Source organism: Triturus cristatus, chromosome 8 (assembly GCF_964204655.1).
Source record: "Triturus cristatus chromosome 8, aTriCri1.1, whole genome shotgun sequence".
Taxonomy (NCBI): Eukaryota; Metazoa; Chordata; class Amphibia; order Caudata; family Salamandridae; genus Triturus; species Triturus cristatus.
The window spans coordinates 1679786576-1679799790 of record NC_140591.1 but is presented as its reverse complement, the minus strand read 5'-3'; positions in this window follow the sequence as shown (position 1 = coordinate 1679799790).

Here is a 13215-nt window from a genome sequence, read left to right as displayed (position 1 = left end):
GACAACTACGAGAACATATTTGAATCCTCGACATCGTTCCATCTGGATATAATCCATCTGAAGGGCTTCAAAAGGGTGATCAGGAGGCTGAAATCCACCCTGCTCTACGGGGATGCTTTTACCTGGGTTAAACTGACAACATATCATACAGGTACGGACTTTTTGCTTAGCTGCTGCTCGTAAATGTTTGTTGAACCAAATGTGTTGAATGCTGTCTAGCATAGCTTTCTCTCCTAGATGCGCTGGACTGTGTATTGTATTTATGATAGCTTGGACCATAGAGTCAGGAAGAAACCATACAGATTTCTCCTTCGTCATCCATCCCTGGTCCGTTTGGATCCCTCCTAATTCCGTCCATTTCTTTATTTCGTCTGGTGTAGCATGTGTCTGTATGTCAATTATATCAAGAGCGGGATCCTTAATCGTCATACAATGTGTTGGTGTCTGGACTATTGTCTTTGTCATGTCGGATGTGCGAGTTTGCGCAGTCTGTTTAGCTGTTCTGTCAGCTAAATCATTGCCTTGAGAAATGATATCAGTAACTTTCGTATGAGCTTTGCATTTCATAATCGATATTGCAGTGGGTAAATGTATTGCATCTAACAGAGCATGAATGAGGGATCCGTGCTGAATGTGGGCACCGTGAGAAGTTAAATAACCTCTCTCTCGCCACAGCACGCCGAAGTCATGTACAACTCCGAATGCATAACGTGAGTCAGTGTATATGTTGACTTTCTTATTTGTGGCTTGGATACAGGCTTGTGTCAGAGCAATAAGCTCTGCTGCTTGAGCTGACAAGGTATTTATACAGTTTGTTTCAATGACTTCAGTATCTGTTGTGACTGCATATGCGGCCACTAAATCTCCTGTACTTGTTCTCATACATGAACCATCTACATACAACGTCAGGTCTGGATCTAACAATGGAACATCTGTCAAATCTTGTCTGGGTTTCGTCGTTATTGTAATAACTTCAATACAATCATGAGCTAGTGGGTCTGTTCCGATTACAGGTAAAAGTGTGGCAGGATTCAATGTATTACAGCGTCTGATTTCTATGTGTGGCTGAAACAATGTTAGTTCGTACCCTGTAAGTCTTGCTATGGTCAAGTGTTGTGTTTGCGTTCGGTTCACAAGAACCTCTACTGCATGCGGTACTTGTACTGTCAATGGATGTCCTAACACTATGGCATCGCTTTGTCTTATTGCTAGAGCTGTTGCTGCCACTGATTTCAGGCACGCAGGCAAAGCCTGGGCTACGGGATCTAATGTACTAGAGAAATAGGCACATGGTTTGCGTGATCCTGCTTGTTCCTGAGTGAGTACGGACAAGGCAGTACTTTCGCGTTCTGTAACAAAGAGTGTAAAATGTTTTCTGTAACATGGTGTTGCTAAAACAGGTGCTTGACATAGAGCTTTCTTTAAGCTTTCAAAAGCTAGTGTGTGTTCCTGAGTCCAAGGGAGGACAGTCGATGTGGCCGCCTCCTGTGTTGTCAACTGAATGAGTGGTTTTGCTAAAAATGCATATTGAGGGATCCACTGCCTACAATATGAAGTGAGGCCTATAAAAGCCCGCACCTCCTTTTGTGTCTTGGGTATTGGCATGTTAGCAATTAACTGAATGCGATCGGGTGTAAGCTGCCTTCCCTCCTTGGACAGCGAGTGACCAAGATAAACAACTCGCTGGACACAGAATTGCAGCTTAGAAGGGGACACCTTGTGCCCTTTTTCGGCTAGAAATTGTAAAACCATCAGAGATGCTTTTTCACATTCCGGTTCGCTTCGGGCGGTGATCAGCAGATCATCCACATACTGGAGCAGTTCAGTGTTAACCGGCATGTGTATACTGTCAAGTTCTCGTTTCAGTGCTTGGCTATAGATGCTGGGACTTTCTGTAAATCCTTGAGGTGCGCGTGTGAATTTAAAACTTCGTCCATTTAAACTAAATCCGAACAAGTATTGGCTCTCCGGATCTATTGGGACGCTGAAAAAAGCATTCTTGAGATCAATTACAGTAAAGAATGTTGCGTTCGAATCAATGGCTGTCAGTAATGACGAGATATCGGGGACCACAGGGAATTGTGGCACAATGCATTTGTTTAATTCGCGCAGATCAATAACCAATCGATATACTGGCGGGGCCTTTGGATCAGTTCGTTTAAGAATCGGAATTATCGGGGAATTACATACATTGGAGTCGGTTTCCACAACCACTCCTTGGGTAATGAGCTCGTCAATGATTTGCAGCAAAGCCACTACAGCATCTGGTGGTAGCTTGTATTGTCGTATTCGTGGTAGTACCACTCCTGCCTTTAGTGTGACTCGATATGGTGTAATGTTCATGCAACCAACATCAGTAGGGCCTTGTGCCCATAAATGTGTGGGTAAAGTCTGTAGTCGGTGATCCATGTCTCGGGATACATAGTGACCTTTGAAATCACGCAAAAATAATCTTACTCCTTCCGGAGAACAACATATTATCGCTCCTAGAGCTTTCAATGTTTTTATACCTAACAAGTTTTCTGGACATGATTTAGTAAGCAATAAATCTGTAGTTCGTGTCAAGGGTCCGATCGTAAGTGGAAGAGGCTGTGATACTTCATTAACAATAGGTTTTCCTGAAAAACCAAGGGATATATTCTGTGAGCCTGAGAGGGGTGCCTCCGGAACTTCACTACGTTTTATTGTTGTTCGACTTGCCCCTGTATCAAGTAAAAATTTTCTATCTTGACCCAATAATTCACTGTGCACATAAGGTCCTTCTTGATCTACAGGGACCTCGATAAGGGGTAAATCAACTTCCCTCTCTAGGCTGGTTCATGCGTATCGTTGATACTCAGGATATTCATACTGTGCGGCCTGATACATTTGTCGTGTCGTGGTTTGTGTGGCAGCAACAGGCAGCGCTGGTGCAGCTGGCACAAACTGTATAGACTGTTGCGGAGCTGGCATGGACTGTTGCGGAGCTGGCATGGACTGTGCATGCTGCGGGGCTCCTTGTTCATTCTGATCCTGTCTGGGTGGCCGTGGCCTTTCCTTTGCAATACCTACGGCGATATTACGTTTCAGGACTGGACAATCGTGTACATAATGACCTGGCTGTTTACAATAATTGCATGTCCCTTTTACAGGAACTGCGGAATCTCCAGAATGTGTCACACCCTTTTTGTGACCGTCAGTTGGAACTGTCTGGGAGACTAACATTTTCATTTTTGTGTCTTTCATACGTCTTTGTTCATGTTCTTGTTCTTCTCTAATTCTATTGTGATGATACTGTAACATTTGTAACATTTGGGACGGGGTGTTACCTTGCCAGGTACTTTCGAATTTCAATACTCTATTCTTCACTTGGGGCAAGGAATTTTCAACTAATTTTGTCACAAACAGATGTGGATATGACTCACTACTTGCTTTTATGCCACTATTTATACCAAAACATTTCTCGAATCGGGCATAGAAATCACTAGTGTCTTCATCTTGCTTTTGTTTACAGGCTGAGATTGCACCCCAGTCTTCCTTTTTCGTAGTTAATAAACGTGGCAGTACCTGTACTAGTAAACCTGGTAGTGCTTTAACTTTATCCCCGAGCCCTGCTCCTGCAGTTCGGGCCTTTTCTTCTGCTTCTAATGCTGTCCAGTCTATCTTTTGGTCTCCCACTTCCCACTCTTTTTCCTTAAGTTTTTCATAAATGCCAGCAGGCATTAATACCTTTAATATTGTCATAATGTCAGGATAGGTATATTCTCCCATGAGTAACATGTCTTTAATTTCTCGGTGGAAACCCGCTGGGTCTTTGTCATGACTGGGTACTACTTTCTTCATTTCTAACAATTCTATTTTAGATATGGGCGTATATACAAATACGCGTTTAAACTCATTGTCTTCGCCTTTTATTGGGTGCACTTCTCGCAAGGGATTCTGTCTATCTATGTAATACGGCGTTCTTTCTTTGATGGGCAATGAGACATGTTCTGGGCATACAAAAAGAATGTACTGCTTTCTGGATTCTAGTATTTCTCTAATTAACTTAGTACCTGAACCTCTCCATCTATTCGTGAGTAATTCAGTCAATATTTCAGGTAAAGGACCAGGATCGGAATGTTGGTTCTTATATAAGATAAGAAGTTGTTGAATCATATAAATCCCAGCTAAACGCTGTTCATCTGGGCTGAGGTTCAAAAACGTGTGTGCTACTGTTTCATCACCATATTTTCCGGGACTGTCAATCCAGTGAACGGCTGATCTGGCTAATTCTTGTTCATCCATAGAATCGAGTAGGTGATAACCCCTTCGTTCTCGGAGTAGTTTGTCAGCGGTTTGGAACGAATGTTCGGGAGACCTTATATTTATTATAGGTGTTGGATAAGTTCTGTTATTATCTGGACATATCGGACGTATTGGATCAGTGAAACATCTAGTATTATTACCAGATCTTCCTCTACCTACATAGGCTATAGTTTCTGACTGTCTTGCGGGAAATTCTAATTCTCCCTCTTCGTTTTGTTCAAACTCGTCTACTGCCAATCTCTCTTCATGTATTCGTTCTATTTCTTTTCTGATCTTTCGGCACATAGCTACTATACATGTTTGCTTATCATGTTTCCCGTCTGATATATTCTGACTCCATCTCGTAAGAATTTGCATTACTTCCGGGTTTACCCCCGGTCGGTCTTGATTTCTGATCACACAATTTATGAGGAAACGTAACAGTTCCCCCTGTATTTCCACTTTCTGGTATTCCATAGCTCTGTTAATACATTCAGAATCTCGCCCTGTTTGGACAAAATGATATATATTATCTAGATGCATAGTCATTCCTGGTAGTTTCCCTAAAAACATCGCAGCTCGTCTGATACGTAATGATGCCAGGACCATTTCGTCCTCTTTGCCGGGCACGGGGTCATATCTACAATCTACTAGAAGTTCCTTAAGTGTGCGGGTATTTATAAGTTTGGGCGTACGTGGATGTGCTGATTCTTGAAAAGTAAGTTTATTTATTCTGGGTGGCGTAGAATACACGCTGGTAGCACCTCCGGTAGCCCCATCTGGGGTACTGGGCGCGAAAGGATTCGTTGATCGTGATACAGCAACTATAGGTGTAGACACAGCTGTAGAAACGGCCGTGGGAACAGATGTAGAAACAGATGTGCTTGCCGGAACTTGTGTCGGAATTTGTGGTTGCAAAGGTACAGACACATGGTCTTGACGTTGAACCCCCCCAGCAGACGGTCTATGTGGTACAGGGTTAGCATACTCGGGAGCTGCGTCATCCAAATATGAGGAGAGAAAAACATCTTCTGCGGTTCTGGGATGCCCCTTTGGATGCGCTTTTATCGGAAACAATGGGGGTGGCAAGTCTTTTGGTATCTCCGGAGTAGCCTTAGGTAATCCTTCGGCCAGAAGGGGATACATACCATTCATAAGGGCATTTCTTTGTCTATCTCCTTGTTCTAATTTTACTCGTGTATCTTCTTCAATTAACAGATTTTCTCGAACTTTATTTGAATTTTCCTTACTTTTCTCTTCCTGTCTACGTGCTTTTTCTGTACGTCTATACGATTCTTTACGCCATAATTCAATGGCGTCTTTCTGTGACTGTCTAGCTTTCCTTTTCCATAACTCTTCCTCTACTTTCACGATGCACTCTGCATCCCAGGTCCCAGCTGCGGGCCACCTGTGACTTTCTGGTAGTTCCTTGGTGTAGTCCGCCCATAAATCAAGAAATAATATGGCGTCTAAGCCATGTTTGAGATACATAAAGTGCCCTGGAGTGTCCCTAGGAGGAATAGGAACAGCTTCTTCGAGTACCCCTCTTCTAGTTGTGATCTGTCTTAATTTCGAAAAGAGCGGCATACTGACAACTGATCTGATACTTATTCTTAAACACACTTAATACAAAGCACAATAATGAACAGTCATTCATACCACAATATGCAGAACGTATTTAAAACATTTAACATTTAATATTTAATGAACAACAATGATGGCCGTTCACTAAGCATAATACTCGATACTAACTAGATAATTCTGACTTCATATACTAGACATACTCGATATACTGCTAAACAGTACATATACACTGCTGAAACAGTGCAGACCGGATTTGTGTACCCAAATCCGTCTTGACCGGCACAACCTATGTGCACGTCAGAACGCCTCCCCAGCAATGGTACTCACCGGGTAGCTCGGAACGGAAGGCCTCGGAACGGAACTGAACTTGAACTGGACTCGACTCGAAAACTTCGGAACTTCGGATCATCGGAAACTTCGGAACTTGGTGGGCCTCTGTATACCTCGGATCTTGCTCTCTCAGCTAGGCTCTGGTCGGGATACTTCGCACTTCTCACCGCCTCGTCTGGGTGTTGATCGCAGCCTCAGTCGCCCCCGCTTGACCGGAGGGAGATACAGGAAATCCTGCTGGTACGCGTTGTTGTCCGTCCAGCTGTGGCAGGAGACCGGGCCTGCAACGCACCACCGGCGCGTGAGATGAGAAAGTGTCCCTGTTCGGGCGCCATTCATGTGGTAAATAATTTAATTACCGGAACTGAATTTGATACGGAATCTTAGTAAAATAGCTCAGTAAAATAAGAGGCAGAATCCGTGGTATAAGAGGTTTCAGAATGGGCTTTATTCCAATGGACGATTCGAATCGTGGCCTCCAAGTTCCATCACCACGGGGGTTCAGGAAGTGGAGTACAATACTTTATTGATAAGTAATCATTTTTATAGAACAGACATTACAATGAAACCAATGTAAGAGGCGTAACAATTGATAGCAAAGATAACATTTCACATGCGTAGCTGAAAGAGGCGTAATTGGGAGTAACAAGGAAACGTCATTGGTTGTGATGTCACATGTGGGTGGACCTATGAAATAATTTCGCAATGTCAGCAGAAATACTTGGCAGAGATGCGCGCGCAGCAGCATGACGTGTGATTGACGTGCAACTAGGGGGTGAAGGGGACTTGACATTTAGCTCTACATGTGGAGACAAGAAGTCTGGGGGGTCAAGTCAACCTAATCCCAAATCATATCTAACATCCTATGTTTAAAGAACTATGTTATCCACAAAGGAAGGACTTTTGGACAAAATCTATTCTATACTGACTGTGTGTGCGTGCACAAGCGTCTAAGTGTCTACATGAGATGCAAGGGCAGAAACCTTCCATGGTAACAGGGCTATGAATTACTTGCATGAGGACAGAGAAGCCGGGCCCTTTGCTCAATAGCTAAAGGAAATGTTTACTTAAACTACTAGACAGGAATGCATCGGCTGAGGAGCGAAACAGATAACTTGAAGGTGAAATACAGTTTTTGGCAGGCAGACAGACCGGCAGAGGCAAGCACCGTTAGCCGCACAGGGAGTAGGACAAAGTTCATGGATACAGATGTGAGCTCAGACTGGAGCTGTCAGAGGCAGAAAGCAGGGAAAGGCTTGATGGCAGAATCAGGGCCTACTCGCCTGAACTGCAAAAATGGAGAACTGAGCCATATAAAGTCGGTGGCCTTTCGTACTTAGGAGTCGAATATCCAGCCCATTCATGGCGGATCTGAAAGAGGACATGTTGAGGGTGGACGCACATGTATTTGCGTCTTCATAACTGGAACTGGAGGGAACATACATGTACTTGTAACATGCACATAGAACCGTTGGGGTCCAAGATAGGGGACATAACTGACCAGAAAAATCCATATTTCCACAGAAGGCACAAACCACTACTAGAACATACTTCAGATTGTTACAGCGCTCAAGCTGAATGTAATCCATCTGCAAAACCTCAAAGGGTGCAGTAGGTGTTGCAAATCCTCCTGCTGGAGTTTGTGTACCCTTTCCTGGGTTATACCTCAGGCAAATCATGCAAGTCTGCACTACCCTCTTTGCCGTACTAGCGATCTCCGGATGCTCCCAAACTCGTGTGAGTAATTTAACAATTGCGGAAGCTCCGACATGCGCTAGTCCATGTGCCATCTGAACCATAGGTTGTACAAAGGCTGTGGGTAACTTCCATTTATCCATCTGCTTATTTCTCCAACACCCCTCGTCATCTAATTCTCCATCGTTGGACCATTGCTCTCGTTCCTTATCGGAAGCGGTCCTCTGTATTTCCAACACTTCTCTCCTAGCATCGTGCCATCTTTCTGCCTGTGACTTCACCACATACATTGCAGTAGCACCAGGCTGCACCGCAGTCTCTCGTGCCACCCGGTCTGCCAAAGCATTCCCTTCTCCAACTTTATCAACCACTTTCTTATGGGCACTACATTTAATTATAGCAATCTTCTTTGGATATGTTAATGCAGTCAAAAGGTTGTGAACTAACTCCCCATACATTATCTGCGCTTCATGGGACGTTAGAAACCCTCTCTCCTTCCAAAGTAGGCAGAAATCGTGCGCTACTCCGAAGGCATAGCGGCTATCTGTATAGACATTCACACACAATCCTGCACTGAGCTCACATGCTCGTGTTAATGCTATCAGTTCCGCTGCTTGAGCTGATTTCTGCGGTATGCGTGCTGTCTCCACTATTGTTTGCAGTGTGGTAATTGCATACGCTGCTGAAGTCGTACCATCTGGTAGCTTCAGGCATGATCCGTCCACCCACAGTTCTCCATCTACATCTGTAAAGGGCGTATCCTGGAGATCAATACGACCCTTTGTCTGTTCCTCAGTCACAAGAATACAATCATGCGCTTTTCGTGCTTCACACTGAGTTTCCGGGAACGGCAACAATGTGGCTGGATTTAACGTTGCACACCTCTTTAACGTAATATGAGGAGCCAAAAGCGTCAACTCATATCCCGTTAAACGGGCACTGGTCAAATGTTGCATCTTTGTCTGATTAAGCAGGGCATCAACAGCATGGGGGACTAATACCAACAGCTTATGAGATAACACAATTCCCTCGCTTTGGCGTATTGACACAGCTGTCGCCGCAACCGAGCGAAAACAACCAGGCAAGGCTCGGGCAACAGGATCAAGTACAGCCGAAAAGTATGCACAAGGGCGCTGCTTGTCGCCGTGCATCTGCACTAAAACTGATAATGCACATCCATCTTTCTCATGCACGTACAGTGAAAAGGGCTTCGTATAATCAGGGGTACCTAACACTGGTGCTGAAAAAAGGGCTTGTCATAATTGCTGAAAGGCAATTTCACACTCATTTGACCAGGGAAGAGGAATTGGTGTGTCTTTTGTCAAAAGTGCTAACAATGGCTTAGCTATGTGTGAAAACCCCAATATCCATTGCCTACAAAAAGAGGCAAGACCCAAAAATGCACGCACGTCCTTCTGTGTGGAAGGCACTGGCGTGTCCAAAATTGCTTGAATACGATCTGGTGTGAGTGCACGCCCCTCCTTAGACAAAAGGTGACCCAAATAAGTCACCTTTGGTCTACAGAATTGCAATTTCTTCTTCGACACTTTGTGATTGTGAGATGCCAAAAAAGAAAGCAAGGATAACGTACTCTTCTCACACAGCTCAGGAGTGTCAGCCGCCAACAAGATGTCATCGACATATTGTATAAGGGCGACACCCTCGGGCAGAACAAAGGAATCCAATTGCCTTTTCAATGCTTGACTGTAAATACTAGGGCTTTCTGTGTAGCCCTGAGGGACTCTACAAAATCTATAAGACCTATTATTCAGAGTAAAACCGAAAAGGTATCGGCTATCAGGGTGAATAGGGATCGAAAAGAAGGCATTTTTCAAATCAATAACTGAAAACGTGGTCGCCGTTGGCGGGACCAAAGTGAGTAACATCGTGATGTCAGAAACCACTGGATACTGAGGTATCACAATCTTGTTCACTTCCCTTAAATCAATGATAAACCGATAAACCCTGGTATCCGTATCTTTCTTCAAAATGGGTAAGATAGGACTGTTGCAAACATTATAGGGAACTTCTTCCACTACCCCCGCCTTAATCAAATCCTGCACAATCTGTATGAGTGCCTCCTCCCCCTCCTGGGAAATACGATACTGAGGGAGGCGTGGTAGCACCGCACCCTCCTGGACACTAATGTGGACAGGCGGAATCACCGTCTGTCCCACATCAGTATCCGAAGTGGCCCACAAAGAACGAGGGAGGGAAGCTAATGCAGTATCCTCCGCAACCACACACATCCGATCTGTCATCGGGTGATTATCGTTTAAAATCACCCGTACTCCAGCGGGGGAACAGCGGATCGTAGCTCTGAAATGCTTGAGCATATCAAGACCCATAATGTTGTCAGGCGTGTTCGGGGCAAGCAGAAACGGACAGGGTGCAGAAAAGGGAGCAACATGGAATGCAAGGGGTCGGGAAAGAGGGCTTCGAGAGAGTGTACCATCAAACCCTACCGATGTAACCATTAAGCCAGATGGGGGAGCCCTCGGAACCAATTGTTTGGACAGCGCACTGCGGGTAGCTCCTGTATCAACTAGGAACCGATCAGTAGAACCCAAAACATTTGCTGAAACATAAGGACCCTTTTGATCAACCGACACTTCAACTGATTCTAACCCCCATCGAACGCAATCCTATGCATGCTGTAAGTCATGATACCCAGAACGGTCGTTCCCAGACATTTGATACTGATGTTGCCCATCAAACACATTAGGCCTATCCCGTTGCTGTACGCTAGGCTCAAATCGAGTACGATCATTAGAGTTCCCTCTATAATTCGAAAAGCCCCCTCTTCCTCTCGGCGGTCCCTGACCACGTCCCGGACGAGATGCATACAACACCGGACAATCTCTGGCCCAATGACCCGACTGTTTACAATACGCACATTGATTTCTATTTACATCTGACCGACCCGAAGGGGGACCATAGAATCCTCCCCTACCTCTATCGACACCCCGACGAGGCGGACCATACACTTGCGCTAACATCACCTTTGTTTTCAAATCTTTCGATTTCTTCTCCTCCTGCCCCTTCGCTTCTTGCTCCTGACGCTCATAATACTGAGCCATAGTCAGGAGGGATGCCGGAGACGAAGTGGACCAAGAACTCTCACTCGCTTTTAAACGAGCTGCTATTCCCGGTAATAAGTTCGCCACATATTTATCCACAAAAAGATGGCGACCCGTATCATCCGTAAGTGACTGACCACTGAAATCATGAAATGTCTCCTCAAAGCGCGTAAAGAATTCTGAGACTGATTCATCAACCTTCTGTTTACACGATGCTAACATATTCCAGTCAATCTCTTTAGGGGGAATAATCATTTTCAGTTTAGTCAAAATAGTAGCAGGAAGATCTAAAATATTCCGCAGTGGTTTTTGCGCGGGTTTTCTCTCCTTATCCTCATCCTCAATCTCGGACCACCTAGCCTTAAAAGCGGGAACATCATCCACCTTCCGCACAGATCTCCACATATCCGGTGGTAATATGAGCCCAAAAAACAAGTCTATATCTGCTAAAGTCATAGTACAAGAATTCAAGGCCCCCTCGACCTCTTCATAAAAGGCCGCTGGATTCTTGCGGGGGTCAGGCAATGCATTCTTTAATGCCATAACATCAGCCCTATGCCAGGGAGTATAGACCCAGTTATACACAAAATATCCCTTAGCATCGGCGGAAGTAATATCTGAACTAGTTCCCGCTCCTTTAGGAGGAACATACAAAGGTGCCGCCTCTCGCATCGGTTTAGCATGCACTAGTTCGCTCTTATCTGAGTGGGAGGTAGATGGTTGATCATCGCCGATACGTGGATCCGACTGCTCCTCCTCCCCTGCCTTTAGGCGCGCTCTCTCTTTAAGGTCACTCGCCGCGTCCCGCAATGCAAACAGTCGCCGGACCGCATCAGGTGCCTTAGAGGGAGAAAAAACACCGTTACGCAATGCTTTAGCATCTAATACTACATCATCAGGCTCAAAAACTTCTGAAAATTTCCGAAAGGCAGTAATCACTTCATCAGAAAAGGTTTCAAGAAAATACAACTTCTCTCTATCCCGCCACTTTTCCAAAGAGTCCAACAATTCAGCAAGGGATAACTTGCCCTTAAGTGCACGAAGAGAAATTTTCCGAAGCTCACTCATACGCTCGACTGACAACATAGACCGCGTGTCTACCTTATCCGAAACCAATCCAGACTCCTGTGATCTCGGGGCGGACGTGCCAACATAAGGGGGCGGAGAACGATCTAATAAATAAAAATCATCTTCAAGATTAGTAAGGACAGGATAAAGTGGCTGGCGGACAGCATATTGACCCGAGACTTGCAACCTACGCTCTTTCTCATGTCTCTCCGCCAGTTCTCTTTCCTCCCGACGCTTCGCTTCCTGTGCTCGCACATGATCATTTTTCCGTTGCTCTTTATCAAACAGCGCTTTCTCACGTTTCTCTCACTCACGCACTTCCTTCACCCATAACCGTACACATTCAAACATGTCTTGGCGAGCACGCCGTTTACACATACACTGTTCCACATACTCAATCTTACGCATATCAAACGATCCATACAAAGGCCATCGTAACTCAGGATCCTTTTTGGTGTATTTCCTCCACACTGTGCTGTACATTATAGAGGAAAGACCATGCTTCACATACATATCCCTATTAGGGGTCCCCTCTGGGGGGGCTGGAGCAGATTCCTCAAGGTTTAACCGGTTTCCAAAGCAGCAGCACCACTTACGGAGTGCGCTAAAAGCAGGCATGCTCAAAAATAATGCAAAATATGCAGTATTATCAAAAAAATGGCACTTAAACTTTGCGCCGTTCAGATTTAAACAACTCTGGAGAAATATCTCCACATTACCTGCCTATATGTGTTGCAACGCATATATTCTCACAGTAATCAATACAAAATATGACCGGTCATCACAAATCAAACTCAAATAGCCAACCCAGGCATCAAAACTCGGAGCAAGTACCGTACAACGGTTCTTACCAATCAAGAGTGTCCAGGTTCCAACTGCCAAGTTCCAAAATTCGCCCAAACGGCTGTCACGGCAAACCGACAGAAGAGGTCTCAGTCGAGGACCGGCGCCACCCAGAAGGTCAGCTCGGAAGGGAAGGAAGAAAACCTCGGGATGCCAGGACTAAAACGCCACTGGCAGTGATCACATCCCCGGCCAAATTCCTCACCTTCGTCACGACCAGTCCTTCGAGCATCCGAGTCGCCGATGAGCCCCACGTGACGGGCGCCAATTGATGAATACAGGCCCCAGCTAGGCCCGCAGAGTACAAGGGTTCGCTCTCCTGTAACAAAAACTAGAAGGAAGTTGGCAC